Genomic DNA, 20,549 nt, shown 5'->3' on the forward strand with positions numbered 1-20,549 from the left:
ATCCATCTCTCTTTACAAAATCTTCCTAATAACGATCTTTGCTCTGAAATCTGTTTTGTCTGCTATTGATAAAGCCATTGCAGCCTTCTCTTGATTAGTGTTAGCGTGGTATATCTTTTTCCATCCTTCTATTTTTACCCCATTTGTGCCTTTAAGTTTAAAGTGCATTTCTTATAGGCAACATATAGTTAGGTCTTACATTTTTTTACAATCTGACAATCTTTGCTTGTATTTGTATTTAATGTGACTACTGATATTGGTTTTCCAATATCAATATGTTGACCATTTATATTTAATGTGATTATTGCTACTATTTTTTCTAATCCTTTTTATGAAAAACCTCCTAGAAAGAATTACATACACTCATGGTCTCCGAATCCTCTTCTCCCATTCTACTTTGAACCTGTTTCTGTCTGGTTTTCATTCCTACTATTCTACTGAAACAAGTCTTTGTCAAGACCACTCTGACTTCCTCTATCTTGCTAAATCCAAATTTAAATTCTCAATTTTCATTAAACTTGACCTCTCTGCAACATGTGACATAGGTTATCACTGTCTCCTTAAAGCATGTTTCTTTCCCTGGCTTGTAGGGCACCATACCCTCCTTGCAATCATTCAGCAACACTGACTACTCCTTCTCTGAGATCTCTGCCTTTTCCAACTTATTACTTCAACTTCTTAACTTCATAATGCCACAGGACTCAGGGCTCAGTCCTTGGGCATCTTGTCTAAGCACACTCATTTCTTTAGTGATCTCATCCTTCTCGTGGATTTAAATACTACTGCAGTGTATGCTGGGTGTACCACTCAGACGCCTGCCTTTAAGACTGAAGCACTCATTTCCCCCACTGCTGAGAATGTTAATAGTTGATTTCTCAAAATTTATTCCCTGTCTTCACCAAGCAACTGCCCTCAGCTGAAGAAAGTTGCCTCACTCAAGGTCACAAGCGTGGGCATCAAGTAACTGGCTGATGTAGGGGGTATAAACTATGACAATTCTGCAAGCTTTTTCCAACTCTAGAGCTCTCCATGAGATTGGTGGAAGGATTTATTTCTGATCTTATTGCAGCCCAACTTTTCCCCCTGTCCATTCCTACTTCCTTTACTCCTCACAGTTATTAATCTCAAAAGTCCTTACCAATACATGTCTGACTGCAAATCTTCATCTCAAGTATCTGCTTCCTGGGAAAGCTGATCTAAGACATCATTTACATGCTGACATTGAGAGGTGAAGCCAGCTAGACTTCCTGGGTTGAGTAGGGACTTGGAGAACTTTTCTGTCTAGCTAAAGGTTTGTAAACTTACCAATCAGCACTCCATAAAAACGCACCAATCAGTGCCGTGTGTCTAGCTAAAGGTTTGCAAACGCACCAATCAGCACTCTGTAAAAATGCACCAATCAGCACTCTGTGTCTGGCTAAAGGTTTGTAAATGCACCAATCAGCACTGTGTAAAAATGCACCAATCAGGGTTCTGTTTCTAGCTGAAGGTTTGTAAATGCACCAATCAGCACTCTGTAAAAACGGACCAATCAGCACTCCGTAAAATGGACCAATCAGCAGGACATGGGCAGGGCCTAATAAGGGAATAAAAGCTGGCCATCCAAGTCAGCAGTGGCAACCCGCTTGGGTCACCTTCCATGCTTTTCAAGCTTTGTTCTTTCATTCTTCACAATAAATCTTGCTGCTGCTCACTCTTTGGGTCCACACTACCTTTATGAGCTGTAACACTCACTGCAAAGGTCTGCTGCTTCACTCCTGAAGTCAGCGAGACCATGAACCACTGGGAGGAACAAACAACTCTGGACTTGCAATCTTTAAGAGCTATAACACTCACTGCGAAGGTCTGCGGCTTCACTCCTGAAGTCAGCGAGACCACGAACCCACTGGAAGGAAGAAACTCTGTACACATCTGAACATCCGAAGGAACAAACTCCGGACACACCATCTTTAAAAGCTGTAACACTCCCTGCGAAGGTCTGTGGCTTCATTCCTGAAGTCGGCAAGACCACAAACCCACCGGAAGGAAGAAACTCCAGAAACATCCGAACATCTGAAGGAACAAACTCCAGACACACCATCTTTAAGAACTGTAACACTCACCGCGAGGGTCCGCAGCTTCATTCTTGAAGTCAGCGAGACCAAGAATCCACCAGAAGGAACCAATTCCGGACACAACGCCTACAAACTCATACTTCCAGCACATACCTTTTGTCTGAATCCCAAGACTGAAATATCCATTGTCCTTCTCAACCTTCCAACTTTTCTTATTCCTTTGATGTCTAATTGAAATCTCAAACTTAACATATCTGAAACTGAATACTTGATCAACACCACTCCCTCACTTAAAAAACCACCCATACACTGTCGTCTCCATCTAAGTTGAGGAAAACTCTAAACTCTCATCGTTTATTACATAAGCCGAAAGCCCTGTAGAATTTTTGGGGTGGCTTCATCTCATATTCCACATCGAATCTGTCAGCAAACCTGTTGGTTCGATTTTTAAAATATTTAACCATTTCTCACCACCCAGCTATCACTCCGCCCCAAGTCACCCTTATTTCTCACCTGGCTTAATCGTAATCCCTCCCATTTTTTTTCCTTGTGTCTGTCCCAACCCCCTGTTATGGTCTGAATGTGTCCCCCAAAATTCAGGTGTTGAAATTGAATCTCCATTGTGGTGTTATTAAGATGTGGGGCCTTTTGAGAAATGATTAAGTTAAGGGGGCTCCACCTTCATGAATAGATTAGTGCCTCATAAAAAGGCTGGAAGGAACCCCGCTTGGGTTGCTTTTACCCTTCTGTCCCTTGAACCACATGAGGACATCTAGATGAACGAGCCGTACCAGACACCTAACCTGCCGGTGCCTTGATTTTGGACTTCCCAGCCTCCAACTGTAAGGAAATAAGTGTCTTTTATTTCAAAATTACCGGTCTGTGGTATTTTGTTATAACAGCACAAATAATTTAAGACACACCCAATACAGTCTTTTTAACCCAGTGGCAAGAGTGATTCTATTAAAACATAAGGCAGATCACTTTACACTGTGCTCAGACTTCATTTTACTTTTTATTTCTTTTTTTTTTTTTTTGAGACGGAGTCTCACTCTGTCACCCAGGCTGGAGTGCAGTGGTGCGCTCTTGACTCACTGCAAGCTCCACCTCCTGGGTTCACGCCATTCTCCTGCCTCAGCCTCCCAAGTAGCTGGGACTACAGGCACCTGCCACCACGCCTGGCTAATTTTTTGTATTTTTAGTAGAGACGGGGTTTCACCATGTTAGCCAGGATGGTCTCGATCTCCTGACCTCGTGATTCACCTGCCTCGGCCTCCCAAAGTGCTGGGATTACAGGCATGAGCCACCGCGCCCGGTCATGTGCTCAGACTTTATAATGGCTTTCCCCTCTGTCCATTCCCTCCCTTTTCACTCCTCTCTGACACATGCTACCATCCCTGCTGTCTCCCCTCAATGCCTCTGCACAGGCTCATCCCTTGGCCTGAAACGCTCCTCTCCCCTGCAGGGTTCAACCTCTCTCCCTTCCTCTGCAGGGTTCACCCCCTCTCCTATGTCATCTTTGTTCAAATCTCACTCTCAATTAGGTCTTCCTCAACTGCCTCATTAAAATTGCAACCCACCTCCGTCCCGGGTAGTTATTGTTTCCTTTCCTGGTTGTATAAGTTTTTCCTTCCTTTGCACTTGGTATCTTTCAATGTGCTTAATGATTTACTTCAAAAAAAAATTGTTTGTTTCTCCCTCCTCCCACTCCACTCCCAAAATTTAAGCCCCACAAATTCAGATATTTTTATCAGTTTTATTTATTGCTGTTTCTGTAGGACCTAGAACACTGCCTGCCACATAATAAGCAGCCAACACATGGTCACTGAATCAATTAATTAATCAGTCAGTCAGTCAATCTATCACTGAACAGATGACTAAACATTTTCGTTTTACCCCAATTTTATGGCTGAAATATAGAATACATATGTTGTTAATATGAAAACAAATACCAAAACAGAAAACAAATTATTTTCAAGTTATCCTCCTATGAGGCTAAGAAATACATACGCAAAAATCCATTCAAGCTATCCAGTCACTAGATCTTGCTTTCTGATGCTAAAATCAACAGATTGGAGCCTTATGCGAATTTACAGGTAGGAGAACTAAGCTGGCCAGCTAAGCTCTCCTACCTCTAAATTGTTATAAGGCTCTGATAATTAAGTATCTATCAATAAGTTGTTAAGAAACAACTAATTTGGTGAGTAATCCTTTTTTTACTAAATAGCACCTAACTCTCACCATGATGTATATTTAACTCTAGAGAACAAGTCAACCGATCAACTAAAAAATAAAAGAAATTCTAACAAAGCTAAGTACTGGAAATGACTGGCATTTTGGGGGGATCAAGAGCTTTATAACTTACATGATAAGCGCACATGTGCAATTCTATCTTTAATACACTTTATATAATAAAGTAAAGGGAATGTTATACACATAATCCTTTGATGATTCATCATGTTGAAGAGTGCTTAATAAATATCAAAAAGTACCAACTAAGCCAGAGGAAACCCCTGACAAGGTTGCAGACAGCTGGACATGTACATCTGTTCAAAGTCAGTGATCTGTAGAGAAGACCCCAGAGAAAGAATTAGTGTCAATCTGATATTCAATGATAAACAACTATTACCAAGAATCTAATATGACACTGGAAATAATAACAAAACTGGCAAGTTAAGTATAAATTGAGCGACCTCAGATGTTGTGGAAATTTGAAGCCCTTGATTGCTGCTCAAAGCTGTCATGTTAGCAAGAAAATTCTTATTCAGTCTAAAAGTATAAGAATTCCTATCCATCCCACCCTGGCCCTGTAAACCAGCTCTCTCAGCCAGGAAGTCTGAATAATCCAGCAGTCACCAGGAACCTCCTTTGGGATGAAATCTGTTTCTTCTACTCCCTTCAACCCATCGATTTCCTGCTCCTGTTTCCCTGGCTCTCTGGGAGAAGACAGCAAAGAGCCTGCTATCTGTGACCCTTTTTCTGTTTTGATGACTCTTACAGACTCTTGTATCAGGTTTTTGGATTCCTATTTTTCTTCCCACATCCTGCAACCACATCTACCAATGGATTCTTTGATTTGCATGCTCAGAGGCAGCATGGATCTAGATAAGACACCTCTTGGCCCCAGACCTTGATTTGGGGAGATCTTTTCCCATTAATAAAAATATAATGGCTTCTAGTTAGGGAAGACCTACTACATGTTGGGTACTGTATCAGGCACTTTCCACACAGCCTTGTTTTGCCTTTACAACATCTTTGTAAGAAAATGTATTATTGACCTTTTACCGATGAAGAATGGGAAATTAAATGACTTGTCCAAAGTCAGACAGCTAATAAGCATGCAAAGAAGGCAGCAGAATTCTAACTCCAGAATCCATGTTTTCTGCTCTGATGCTGTTTCTCTATCAAGCATTTGTAACATGAGTGATTCCAATTTCATTTTTTCCTTTGCATATTATATAGTAGTCAAATTGCTATAAACATGTCAATCACTTTGGTGCCAGGTTAAATTGTTTTTCAACTTGCTTTCATAGTAACATTGCAATGTTACTACCCATTTTCACCAAGCTGACATCCTCACTGATGGCCCAAATGAAATGGTAGGTTAAATTGCATGGCCCTTAGCATGAGTCAAGGTTGCAGCACCAAACTGTACTACTCCCAGTCATGTAGACTTCACCTCCACGCTTGCAATCAAAAAATGCCAATGTTATTTAAGAATATCCTTGATAAAGAAGTAAATCAACCTCTGAGTACATATCTTTTTAATATTCTGTGACAAAATGAGAAATACGCACATAGAAAGATGATGGCTATCTTGAGATAAAGCACTTGTGTAATGAGTTTTTGGGTTTTTAGCCAAATTAACCTTTTTTTAATGAAAATATTTCACTTGAAACAACAAAGGACAAAGTATTGTTGTCCAGACTTGAGCCATGGGCAAATGTTTTATCCAAGAGGAAAGTGAATCCACATTGACAGTTGTTTGTTGCCAATGGTAAAATTTGAGCTTTCAAGCAAATATAAGAATGTTGGAAGATTTGTTTCTGTCACAGTATGCTTGGAAGCTCCTCAATACTTAAAGACCTTTAGATGAGGTCATTATATGATATTTTATATATTATGAAGTAAAATGTATCAACATGTAGAAGTTGAATGTAATTCAGAATGTTATTTTCCAAATGACTAATGTACAATATCACAGAATTATGCATGGGTAAAGTCTCCATTCAAAATGCAAGACAGGATGGTGGATTATATATATATATATATTATACATAGCGAAATACGAAGAACTCATGGATTCCACATTTCAACCAACCTTTAGAAACAACTACCCATCAAGTTTTGGTGTGGCATCAAAGAATATTCAACGTTATCTCAAAATGCTATTAAAATGCCACTTTAATAACTACATATTTGTATGAACCTGTATTTTCTTCATATTTTCAATCAAAACAACATATTGAAACAGGTCATATGCACACATATGAGAACTTAGCTATTTTCTATTAAACCAGTCACTAAAGAAGTGATGCTCACAAAAAATTGGAAAACAATGTCACTCTTAACTATTCTTTTGTTCTGGAAAATATATTTATTTATATTAACATGTATTTGGTTTTAATATTATTTTTAAATTAATAACTATATAAATATGTTAAGCTTTTCTCAGTTTTAATTTTTACTTTAAGTATCAATCGTATAAACCAGAATCCTTTGGAGTCCTCAACAATTGTTAAGCATGTAAAGGGGTCCTGAGGCCAAATCATTTGAAAACCAGTAATATAAGAAAATTGTGTGCAGCCAGTGAACATTCTAGAGGAGTACATGCAAAAAGATCCCAAAATAAAATACAACATGCAGAGAAAAATAGCTGAAGAAAGATGTACTTCAATGTTAACTATATCAGTAAAGTTGTGAAATTATGAGTAATATAATTTTTATTTTTGATGTCCTGTTAAAATTTTTAAAATGAGCATGGCTTGCTTAAATAAAAAGTAACCGATTAACAAACAAATGAATAACTGAATTACATCATACATGACAATAGCTTTAGTCTAGAGAAACATCTCTTCCCTTTTCATTGCCCTGTTCATTTTTATTCAATCCCTTCCTTTCTTCCCGCTCTGATGGCAATTCTTGATATACATATTTCTTCTCCATAGCCCCTGCCCACCTAGTCAAAAGTTTTTAACCTTCTAGTTCCTACCAATACTTATAAACTATAAGTATACTATCAGTATACTAACTGATAAAACAACTTTTCCCCTCATCTGCAGGTTATCAACAAATATTAAATCATTGTTCTCTAAAATTATGTATTATAAAGCACAGCGATGTTATGGTTTGTGTGGTCATACCTGTTGCAGGTTACACATCAATATCATGTTGATCACTGTAATTTCCTGAGTTAGTGTGACTTTTCAACATCCCAGTGTGTGCCTAATAATGGCTGTTAAATACAGCTATGGCACCAACAATGGGAGGTTTATGTGGATCCTAAGAGTGACCTACATGTTGGGTCCACTTAACCACTTGATTGCACAGTAGTTAAGCCACTGGAACTCAACAGACCTGTGATGAAATCCACAGCTCTAAATCCTCGGATATATTTTATAACGTGCCTAGACCTCTCCTCATTCAAAAGGTGAGAAATTTTACAGACTTATTATAATATAAAAAGGCTTACATATTCTGGTAGATGGTAAGTGCTCAAAACATGTAAGCTGCTGTGCTTTTATAATCATATTATTAGTATTGTTGTTATTACTGTAATTCTAGATTCTAACTCTCCATTTAATCCTGCTTTTCTTAGACATCACTATAATGGGTAATGAATATGGTTTGGATCTGTCTCCCTGCCCAAATATCATGTCAAATTGTAATTTCCAATGTTGGTGTTGGGGCCTGGTGGAAGGTGATTGGATCATGTGGGCAGTTTCTCATAAATTGTTTAACACCATCACCCTTGGTGCTGTACTCGTGATAGTGAGTGAGTTCTCATGAGATCTGGTTGTTTAAAAGTATGCAGTACCTCCCCACTCCCTCTTTTCCTCTTGCTCTGGCTATGGGAAGTGCCTTTCTCCCCATTTGCCTTCACCAGTATTCAAAGCTCCCTGAGGACTTCCTAGAAGCAGAAATTTCTATGCTTTCTGAACAACCTGAAGAACCATGAACCAATTAAATATTTTTCCTTAATAAATTATCAAGTCTCATGTATTTCTTTACAGCAGTGCAAGAATTAACTAATATAAACATTTGTACCCAGAAGAGGGACACTGCTATAAAGATACCTAAAAGTGTGGAACTAGGTAACAGGCAGAGGTTAGAACCATCTGGGATACCCAAAAGGAGACAGAAAAATGAAAAAAGGTTTGGAATTTCCTAGAGACTTGTTAAATTGTTGTGACCAAAATTCTGATAGTGATATAGACAGTGAAGTCCAGGCTGAGGAGATCTCAGATGGAAATGAGGAACTTATTGGAAACTGGAGTAAAGGTCACTTTTGCTATGCTTTAGCAAACAGCCTGGCTGCATTGTGCCCCGGCTCTAAGGATCTGTGGAATTTTGAACTTGAGATTGATGATTTAGGGTATCTGGTGGAAGAAATTTCTAAGCAGCAAAGCATTCAAGATGTGACCTTGTTGCTTCTAACCACCTATGGTCATATACATAAGCAAATAAATGAACTGAAATTGGAACTTACATTTAAAAGGGAAACAGAGCCTAAAAGTTTGGAAAATTTGCATCCTGGCCATATGGTAGAAAAGAAAAGCCCATTTTCAGGGGAGGAATTTAACCAGGCTGCAGAAATTTGCATATGTAAAGAGGAGCCAAGTGCTAATATCCAAGACAATGAGATAAAGGCCTTGAAGGCATTTCAGAGACCTTCAGGGAAGCCCCTCCCATCACAGGCCCAGAGGCCAAGGAGGGAATAATGGTTTATTGGGCCAGGCCCAGGGCCCCATTGCCCTCTGCAGACTCAGAACCCTGCTTACTGCATCCCAGACGTTTCAGCTCCAGCTGTGGTTCAAAGGGGCCCAGGTAAAGCTCAGGCCACAGTTTCTGAGGGTGAAAGCCTTAATCCTTGGCAACTTCCATATGGTATTAAACCTGAAGGTATGCAGAGTACAAGAGTTGAGGTTTAGGGGCCTCTACCTAGATTTCAGAGGATGTACAGAAAAGCCTGAATGTCCAGGTAGAAGCCTGCTGCAGGGATGGAGCCCCCATGCAGAACCTCTACTAGGGCAATGCAGAGGCAAAATGTGGGGTTGGAGTCCCACACAAAGTCCCCACTGGGGCACTGCCTAGTAGAGCTGTGAAAAGAGGGCCACCATCCTCCAGACCCCAGAATGTTAGATCCATCAACAGCTTGCACCATGTGCCTGGAAAAGCCGCAAGCACTCAATGGCAGTCCTTGAGAGCAGCCAAGGGGGCTGAACCCTGCAAACCCTCAGGGATGGAATGGCCCAGGGCTTTGGTAGCCTACTCCTTGCACCAGTGTGCCCTGAATGTGAGGCATGCAGTCAAAGGAGATTATTTTGGAACTTTAAGATGTAATGATTGCCCTGCTGGGTCCTGGACTTGCCTGTAGCCCCCTTCTTTTGACCAATTTCTCCTTTTTAGAATATACCCAATGCCTATATCCACATTGTATCTTCGGAGTAACTAACTTGTTTTGACTTTACAGGCTAATAGTTGGAAGGGACTAGCCTTGTCTCAGATGAGACTTTAGACTTTGGATTTTTGAGTTAATGCTGGAATGAGTTAAGGCTTTGGGGGACTGTTGGGAAGGCATGATTGTATTTTGCAATATGAGGTGGGACATAAGATTTGGAGGGGTCTAGGGTATAATAATATGGTTTGGATCTTTGTCCCTGCCCAAATATCATGTCAAATTATAAATCCCTATGTTGGAGATGGGGCCTGGTGGGAGGTGATTGGATCATGGGGGCTGTTTCTCATGAATGGTTTAACACTATCCCCGTTGGTGCTGTTCTCATGAGAGCTGGTTGTTTAAAAGCCTGTAGCACCTCCCTGCTCTCTCTCTCTCTCTCTCTCTCCTCCTCTGGCATGTGAAGTGCCTCCCTCACTCCCCCTTTGCCTTCTACCATGATTAAAATCTCCCTGAGGACTCTGCAGAAGTAAAAGCTGCTATGCTTCCTGTACAATCTGTAGAACTGTGAGTCAATTAAACCCCTTTTCTTTATAAATTACCCAGTCTTAGGTATTTCTTTACAGCAGTGTGAAAATGAACTAATGCAGTAACAGTGGCTACAGTCTTCTCTAGTCCAACCTCATTAAGTAACTGTTTTTAAGTTTAATCAGTTAATACACAGAGCCTGAACAGTAAAGTATGTATTAGAGGAAGAAGTCTCATCATGGCTTAAAATGGCATTGAGAGAGAGATCATATAACCAGATGAGCAGAAGATATCTTAGAGAGTTATCTGGAGAGACTGCAATGATACATCACATTTCCTAAGGAAGAGGTAAGTATAATGACTGGGTGAAGGTGGTGGGTATAAATTTAAAGACAAATTTAGTCAACTCCATAGTGTTACTCTGGGTTGGCTCAGAGCCCAGAGCTTTGGTGTGGTCTATACTCTGTTTAAAAAACAGTGAGCCCATCAGGTGTGGTGGCTTATGCCTGTAATTTAAGCCCTCTGGGAGGCCAAGGTGGGAGGATTGCTTGAGGCAGAGAGTTCAAGACCCACCTGGGCAACAAAGTGAGACACGAGTCTTTATATACAAATGCACATAAACAAACAGAAAACAGATAGCAAATACATAGGCCCTTTCTTTGACTTTATTTATAATCTCCAGTTACACAGATACACCCTTTCTTGGAGCTTGATACCTGCCTTGTTTTTGTTGTTATTGCTGTCGTTTTTGAGACAGGGTCTTGCTTTGTCACTCAGACTGAAGTGCAGAGGGGCACTCATGGCTCACTATAGCCTTGACCTCCTGGGCTCAAGCAATCCTCCTGCTTCAGCCTTGATATGGTTCGGCTGTGTCCCCACCCAAATCTCATGTTGAATTGTAGCTCCCACAATTCCCACGTGTTGTGGGAGGAACCTGGTGGGAGATGATTGAATTACAGGGGTGGGTCTTTCCTGTGCTGTTCTCGTGATAGTGGATGAGTCTCACGAGGTCTGATGGTTTTAAAAAATGGGAGTTTCTTTGCACAAGCTCTCTTCTCTTGTCTACTGCCATGTGAGATGTGCCTTTTACCTTCTACCATGATTGTGAGGCCTCCCCAGCCATGTGAAACTCTAAGTCCAATAACCTCTTTCTTTTGTAAAATACCCAGTCTCAGGTATGTCTTCGTCAGCGGCATGAAAATGGACTAATACAAGCCTCCCGAGTAGCTGGGACCACAGGCAGGTGCCACCATGCCAACTAATTTAATTTTTTTTGTTTTTGTTTTTGTTTTTCATTTTGTTTTTTTGGAGAAAGGATCTCTCTGTTGCTCAGGTTGGCCTTAAACTCCTGGGTCGAATGATCCTTCTGCCTCTCCCTCCCAAAGTGTTGGTATTACAGGTGTGAGCCACTGCACCAGGTCCCTGCTTTGTTAAATGCATTGTTTATTAGGCTATTAGTTGATGAGGAAGTTAAAAATACTGAACAAAACACCTAAACTAACCTGGCCATAGGAATTTAAAATATGGCTGGGGCAGCAATTTATAGGACCACCATGGAGGAAAATGGAGGAAAAGTCTACCGCCTTCCTGATACATTGCTTCAATTTCTCATCAATTAAATTCAGAATTCCTGAAAAAAAAAACCAAAATACTTTATTATTATTATTATTTTGAGACAGGGTCTCACTCTGTCACCCAGGCTGGGGTGCACAGGCATGATTATGGCCCCCTGCAGCCTTGACCTCCTGGGCTCAAGCGATCCTCCCACCTCAGCCTCCCAAGTAGCTAGGACTACAGGCACATGCCACCATGCCCAGCTATTACTGTATTTTTTGTAGAGATAGGATTTCAGCATGTGTCTCAGTCTGGTTTTGAACTCCTGGGCTCGAGCAATCTGCCTGACTCAGCTTCCCAAAGAGCTGGGATTAAAGTTGTAAGCCAGCCACTGCACTGCACCTGGACTAAAATTTTTTTTTTTTATTTTGGAGACAGAATTTCACTCTTGTTGCCCAGGCTGGAGTGCAATGGTGAGGCCTTGGCTCACTGCAACCTCCACCTCCCCGGTTCAAGCAATTCTCCTGCCTCAGCCTCCCAAGTAGCTGGGATTACAGGCATGTGCCACCATGCCCGGCTAATTTTGTATTTTTAGTAGAGACCAGGTTTCACCACATTGGCCAGGCTGGTCTTGAACTCCTGACCTCAGGTGGTCCGCCTGCCTCAGGCTGGGATTACAGGCATGAGCCACCACCCCCGGCTGGCTAAAACTTCTTTAGGTGTCTCTACATATCAAATAGTCTTTTATGATCATGTGAAAGAACTGAGTCTTTTTTTAAAAAATTAGAAAATTGAAAAATTTGAAAATGTCAAAAAGTATTCTGCTAAATTATTATAAATGTCATATCACAAATTCCCTTTATTTATTATCAGGGTACATATTCTTAGCTATTAAGAGATGATGTGTAAGTTTTTCAGTATAAGAAGCTCTTGAGCAAACCTTAAGAAAAATATGTTTAACACTTATATTGCCCCAAATAAATTTCCATGTGTGGAGAAACTTTCTGCTGAGACTGATGTTCACATTTAAAATATCGCCGGGCACGGTGGCTCACGCCTGTAATCCCAGCACTTTGGGAGGCCGAGGCGGGCGGATCACAAGGTCAGGAGATCGAAACCATGGTGAAACCCCGTCTCTACTAAAAAAAATACAAAAAATGAGCTGGGCGCGGTGGCGGGCACCTGTAGTCCCAGCTACTTGGGAGGCTGAGGCAGGAGAATGGCGTGAACCTGGGAGGCGGAGCTTGCAGTGAGCTGAGATCCGGCCACTGCACTCCAGCCTGGGCGACAGAGCGAGACTCCGTCTCAAAAAAAAAAAAAAAAAAGAGTTAATTAAAATATCATTACAATCAAAACTTTGGAAAGTGCTAAAGTGTCTGTATGGGCACTAACTAGCTACAAGGGGAAGAGAAGGCATGAAATGAGAGGGAGGGCATAGACTGGGAATCAGGAGACAGAACCAATCTGGGAACGACTGCTGATTAGCTATGTAGCTCTGCCTAAGTGTCTCTCTTTCTTGATCTGAGTTTTCTGGTATGTGTATTATATTAATGAAGATTTCAGAGGTTCTTCGGGCTCTGTAATTCTATTCTGTTTTTTTGCACTGTGAATTTTTGCCTTGTCTTTGTTTTCCCTCTTTTGGACTTCTCTGCAGCATTTGGCACTATTAAGAACAATCTCCTTCTTAAAATTCCATCCCTGGCTTTTATGGTGAGAACAACTCAGGGATCATTTCAAATACTACTGTCCTCAATCAGAGCCGGCCCTCATGTCTCAGTTCCTGAGCTAACTGAAGCTTGTTCTCTTTCTCTCTCTCTCTTTCTCTCCTTTTTCAGAGAGTTGAAAATATCTAGTGTCTTCCATTAGTCCCTGCTGTGGCTTCAATGCATCCTCCAAAGTTCATGTGTTGGAAACTGAATCCCCAAGGCAATGGTGTCTAGAAGTGGCACCTTTAAGAGGTGATTAGGTCACAAGAGTTCTGCCCTCATAAATGCATTCATGATGTTATTACGGGAGTAAGTTAATTAACATGGGCATTGGTTAGTTATTGCTGGAGTTGGTTCATGAGAAAAGGATGAGTTCTGTCCCCTTTTCTTCCTGTGTCTCTCATGTGCACTCTTTTGCCCTCCTGCTTTCTTGTCATGGGTTGACACAGCAAGAAGACCCTCGCAAGATGCAGTCCCTCAGTCTTGGCATTCCCAGCCACCAGACCATGAGCAGAATAAATTTCATTTCTTTATAAACTCCCAAATCTCTGGTGGTGTGTTATAGCAGCATAAAACAGACTAAGGCAGAAAATTGGTACACAGAATGGGGTTGTTGCTATAACAAATACCTGAAAAGTGGAGGCAGCTTTAGAATTGAGTAATGTATATAGGCTGGAAAAATTTGGAGCAGCAGGCTAGTAAAAGCCTGGATTGCTATAAATGGAGTGGTAAGGGCATTTCTGGTGAGGGTTCAGAAGAAGACAAGAGCTGTACGGAGAACCTAAATCTTCCTAGGGATTACTTAACTCGTCATGGTCAGAATGTTGGTAGAAATACGGAGTGTAAGGGCCATTCTGATATAGTATCAAATAGACATGAGAAACAGATATAGATGGTCCCCAACTTAAACAATTTTTTTACTTTATGATGGTGTGAAAGTAATATGCATTCAATAGAAATGGTTCTTTCAGTACCCATACAACCATTCTCTTTTTCACTTTCAATATAGTATTCAATAAATTACATGAGATATTCCATACTTGATTATATAATAGGCTTTTGTCTATAGGCTAATGTGAGCATTCTGGGCATGTTTATGGTAGGCTATCCTAAGCTATGATGTTCAGTAGGTTTGGTGTGTTAAATGTATTTTCGACTTACTGTATTTTCAACATACAATGGGTTTATCAAGATGTAACCACATCATAAGTCAAGGAGCATTGGAAAGTGGAATAAAGGCCATCCTTTATCCTAGTTATACAGTTGTAAAGAACTTCATGGAATTAAGTCCAGGTCCTAGAACTTTGTGGAAGGCAGGACTTAAGAGTGAGGAACTAGGATATCTGGCAGAAGAAATATCTAAGCAGCAAAGTGTTCAAGCTGCTGCATGGCTTCTTTTAGATACTTACAGTAAAATGAAGGAAGAGAGAAATGATGTAAAAATGGGATTTATAATTAAAAGGAAAGTAGAATGCCAAGATTTGGAAAACTATCAGCCTGACCATATAAAGAATAAAAAAGTTTGTTCAGGAGAGAATACTAAAGGTGTGGCCAAGAGACATTTGCTAAACAGATTCATATGGATAGAAGGAAGCCAGGTTCTACTCATCAAGACTATAGGACAATGACCCTGAAGGCATTTCAGAGATCTTCAAGGCAAGCTAGAACCTCAAGGGCAAGGTTTCCAGAGAGGTGCCCACAAGACTTCAACATTTGCTGCCCTACACTGCCTTGTGACTCCACTCCTGGAATTCTGGTACAGCATCCCTCAGCATGCTCTAGCCATGGTTCAAGTGAGCTGAGGTGTGGCTTCACCTGCCACACCACAAGGTACAAGCTATAAAACTTGGTAACATCCATATGGTGCTAATTCTGAAGGCACACAGAATGCAAGAGTTGTGGGGCCATGGCAGCCTCCATCTAGGTATCAAAGGATGTTACAGACAGCCTGGAGGCTCAGGCAAAGACTTGTCACAGGGGTGGAACCACTGGAGAGAGTCCCTGCTAGAGCAATGCCTAGTGGAGCCATGGGAGTGGTGTGGCCCCTGAGACCATGAACCACAGAGTCACCAGTGTGCAACTCCAGCCAGGAAAAACTGCAGGCACAAGACTTTAACCTGTGAGACCTGCTGAGTGGACTGAGTCCAGCAAAGCCACAGAGGCAGGGATGCCCTTATTAAATGGACTAATGGCATTGCCTCAGGAGTGAGTTTGTCATTATCGTAGGAGTGAATTCAGTCCTCTCTTGCTAACTCTTGTGCATACTGTCACCATGTGATGCTTTCAGTCTTATTATCATGCAGCAAGAGGGTCCTCACCAGACACATCCCCTTGATCCTGAACTTCCCAACCTCCAGAACTATAGGCTCAGCAAACTTCTATTGTTTATTAATTACCCATTCTGTGGTACTCTATTATAGCAGCATGAAATGGACTCACTCCCTTTACCTTGATAACTTATAAATCTTATAAACTTATAAAACTTATAAATGCCATATGACATCACATCACACAATGGAAAGAACATGAATTTGGGGCTTTAACAATACTCAGGTTCTTTAACTTGGGACTTTGTGAAGATTTATTGAAAATAACTTTTCCAATTTTACAAATTAAAAAAACACAGGATGAGAGAGGTCAGATGAATTTCTCACCCAGCTCCTAAACTGGACCTGACCCAAATTACCAGGAGAATGCTCAGTCTTAGTATAGAACAGATTTCAATAGACGTTTATTAAAGTACGCTTTGGAATCCCTGCCCAGGAAGGGTATTAAAAGAAACAAATTCTGAGCTGAGTAAGTACTCAGGGGTTGGTAGTTATCTAATGTTTGCTTTTCATCATTTATTTAACAATTCTTTCCAAATAATTATTCAGTTGTCCATTAACTACATATTTGGTACAGCAGAATAAAACAAACAAAAAATAGTGGCACATCAGAATAAACTGGCCTCTTCAAATAGCAACTCAGAGTCTTTCAGGTAGACATCCTGCCTTAGAGGACATCAAAGTTTGTTTGAAATGGAAACAGCCTCTCCAAAATGAGTCTTCAAAGGTTGCGAAGTACTATAGAAGAACTTTAAATTTAGGCTTTTTTTTCTGTGGTACTTTAAGCATAACAGATGGATCTTCATAATTAGCATCACATTTGCATTTTTCTCTCCACAAAAAAGAGCTAATAATCTTAGAAGGAGAATTAAAAAGCATCATTCCGTCATATTTTTATTGATCTTATTTATAATTTGTATGCCAAGTCTTCTTTATGATACCTATTACTTTCTAGCCCTCTCCTGGGAGATGAACAAATTTACAAATAAGGAAATGAGCAGGGTAGTTAGGAGCACAAACTTGAAAATGACTTTAGGATGAGAACTTACTGGAAGGCCCTGATAAAGTGGAAGAAATATGAAGATTCAGATACAGCCTGAAGCCCATCTATGTAATCTCCTCCAACAGAGTAGGCCTACTTATCTTTTGTGTATGTTTCTATGAGACTCCCATCCTCTCCTATGCACTGTAACTCCTACCACTCAGAACCATTTAGTTGAAAGGTGCTATGAAATAGGAGAAATCATTGAACAAACTGTCCTCACAGGCAAGCTCTCAAGCTCTCCTGATGTAGAGCTGGAGACAGCTATTGATGAACTATGGTGGGTGCAGAAGTTAAACAGATACCATCTGCAGAGCACAGAGTAAGCAGAGGCCCTAGGACATGCAGCATGGGACAGTATACCCTGAGAGAACTGGGCCAGTGTAAACAAAGATCATGTCCCAACTGTGTACCACAACTAACACTGTATCTGAGGATCTCAGTGATCCTCAAGGCTTCCCTATGAGGCTGATGCCATCTTCATTGTGTAGATAGAGAAACTAAGATTTAGGAAAGTAAACCATATTGCCCTCTAGTTAAGTGGCAAAGCCGGTATTTTCATTTAGGTCCCATCCAATAGCAAACTTCACGATACTAAGTGGCATGCCATTTCGACTTGTCAACTATATGCAATAAATTTGCTCTGGTAAAGGTTTTGCTTTAATTTGTGCATATCCAATCCGTCATAATCAATAACATAACTTTGGAAGTCACCTGAATAGGGATTAGAAGTGTAATCAATGACCATGAAACGGAAAAGATAAACTGGTCCACAGGGAAATTGAGCCCTTGACCTTAAGCTCCCTAGAGCTGAATTCTAACCAAGTCAATTAATTAGCCACAGACTATTAAATGAACACATTAGAGACCAAATTCTTTCAAACCACAAATCTAAGTTGGCCTTGTATGGGAACACAGAGTTAAGTATGTACTGACTTTTTTTTTTATATCAGATGGGTAATGTGCCAACATCCTGATAAGGCTGAAGGAGGCACATCTCACACATTACTGTGAAACCCAATCATCACACTTATGAACCACAAAAGGATCAATATGCATTGAATTTGAGTGTGCCCATTTAGTACAGTGCAGACTCTCTAGAGTATCCAAAAGCAGATGAAATTATAAGTGAAAATTTTATAATCTTTTTTTAAACTTTCTCTTACTGTTCATAATGCCTATACTTCACTACATCTTTTTAAATTGATACATCTAACTTAGGAATCAAGTCTTTAAGAGGACCCTGGTTGAACTGCCAATTTTTATCAGATTCATTAAACTCCACCCCATAGGTAAGATCAGACCCGGAATTCTTGAGCTGGAGAGTACTCCATGAAAGATACTGTGTATACTAAATGAAAAGCAGTAATATCACACATCTAACTGATAAGACCGGCAAGCCCAGAGAGCCTGAAAGAGGAATCCGCTTTCCCTTACCTGTTGCTACTGGACTTCAGGCTTCTTCAACAACACATGGAGTATATTCTGCACCCAGTGCTCAGTCTCAACTATCTACTTCTCAGTGGCACCAAGGTCACTCAAGGGTTGAGTTCTCACAGAGCAAGAGAGGAACAGGGAGGGATGCAAGAAGAGGGAGATCCATCCCCAACCTAGTAGAGTATTTGGGCCATTGCTCTTCTCCACCCTTCATAAATTACTGATAATTTTGAAAAGTCTGGAAAGTGAGAAGCAGGAAGGATAAGGAGAAAACATAAGGAAAAAGGAGGGAATTCATCTGGGGATGTTCTTCCATTCCTCTTTCCTCATCCAGACCCTTCACATAGTCCTCCCATCTTCATTCTAATTCCTTGACCCAGAATATTTGTGCTACCCTCTTCCCAAACTCCTAATCTCCTTAATTGTAGCCAGGCACCAGGCCAAATCAATCACATGTTCAGAACTGTGGGAGTCTCCTCCCAGTTCTCAGGGGTGGTGGGAAGGCACAGATCTCAAAGCTACAGAGTTTCAGTGAGAGCAGATTTGTTGCTTGCATTTAAATTTTTGGAAGCCTCACTTTTCATAGAAATAATGTTCTCCAAGATGACTCAGTTTGATAGCACTATTATTCAGGGTACATTTTGTGTTAAATATGCTCTTGTTTATTGGCCTCAGATCCTATATATCATAATATTCTGAGGTCCAAACAAATACATTATGGAACACGACCTGCTTCTATGCGGGAGCTTTGTCTATACTGCACATTTATTCATCAGGTAGGAAAGTGGGGAAGTTTGCAAAATAGAGAAGGATTCTTTAAAGAGGCGGGAACAAGGTTATCTAAAGAATCTGGTGTATTGGCTAAATTATGTAATTATGAAAAGAGCAGACATTAGGCACAATAGAAATTCTTCATTCTTGTATCTCTACTTTCATTTTCTGTAAACGATGTACAACATAATGTACAAAATTTCTATGGTCAGGTCTGGTGGTAGCTCTAGATTTAAATATGGAAAAGCCTCATTAACAGAAATCACATGGCTATAATTCTTTTTAATAGAACTTTTGGCTAAATTCAGGCAGGTGAAATACACTTTTAATTTACTGATGTTAATCTAACAAGATCATTTGGAAATATTTAAAATGCCTGTAACAGGACCCGTTTACTGGAAGACTATAACGAATTACTTAATGTGCTTATTTCAGGACAAAACTAAGAGTAATACTCTACTTTGTAAAGGGGATTAGATTTGCAATGAAAGGAACTTACTGGGGAACCTGGCCAATTGAAAGCTGGCAAAACAATGTGAGCAGATGCATTAGAAGTCATCTGATCTGGGGAGCTAATCCCAGTGCTGTCAGACCTTCTAAAACTGCCTCAACCATGTCAATGCACCAATGGAAACTTATTCCTAGTCTGCAGCTTTAATAGGGTAAGGGAGGTGCTACTTGCTTCACAAGCCGGGGAAGCTTTTCCACTGCACCTCCGCGCACGGGCCTCCAGCACTCACAGATACCCACGTCCACGTCAACTGTAAACTGACCCTCTGTTCTGAATGATCAGTGATATTCCTCACTACATTTCATGACCGTTACTTGAAACAGGCACTAAACACATACGTGTAAAATGTACTTAAGACACTAATGTACCAAACACATTAACACCTAATTCTAAATCTGACAAATTAATAAAGTAATTTTTACTTGTATGGTTATAAAGGGTGAGCATTATAATAAAAAATGTGCTCATTTGTCCTGGTCAAGGGTGTGAATGGATATGAAATAAGAAAATATGAAAAAATAGTATTGATAGGAAAAGTATTTTCCAACATTGCAATTGTTGTGAATTTCCCACAATATTATTTACAGAACTAGATTTACAATTTTGCCATCCGAAAAATATTGTAACTGTGAAATAGTTAACGTTCGGTTTAAAGTTTGGGATTTAAAATGAGCCTAAATTTACACAACAGACTGCCTTACCTTTAATTTATATGATGGAACTTGTTTTCAGAACAGAACATAAGAAAGATATACAGACTGAGCCAAATCATCTAAGCAATTAAGATTTCAATATTGTGGATACCACTGGAGCCCACACTGAAAAGTGAGTGCTATTAACCTAAAGATTTAAAGTCACAATATCTGTGACTCAATTGTGACTCAGTTGCCAAGTCCCTCCAACGTCAATGGTTAAGAGTTCAATGATTCTGAAAGTAGCAAAAAAAAAAAAAAAAAAAAAAGGGAATTTAAAACGAAGATTGAATAGTTTGCTAATTTCCA

General features: G+C 40.2%; 1 protein-coding gene and 1 non-coding gene across 3 annotated transcripts in view; both read right to left on the minus strand.

The window, feature by feature from the left end:
- Positions 1–20,549, minus strand: part of LHFPL6 (LHFPL tetraspan subfamily member 6) — a 259,712-nt gene that overhangs the window by 90,652 nt on the left and 148,511 nt on the right.
- Positions 17,777–17,878, minus strand: LOC114673628 (small nucleolar RNA U13). Its single transcript, XR_003724402.1, has one exon. It is a non-coding gene; the product is annotated as a small nucleolar RNA U13 (small nucleolar RNA).

Source organism: Macaca mulatta, chromosome 17, assembly GCF_049350105.2.
Source record: "Macaca mulatta isolate MMU2019108-1 chromosome 17, T2T-MMU8v2.0, whole genome shotgun sequence".
NCBI lineage: Eukaryota > Metazoa > Chordata > Mammalia > Primates > Cercopithecidae > Macaca > Macaca mulatta.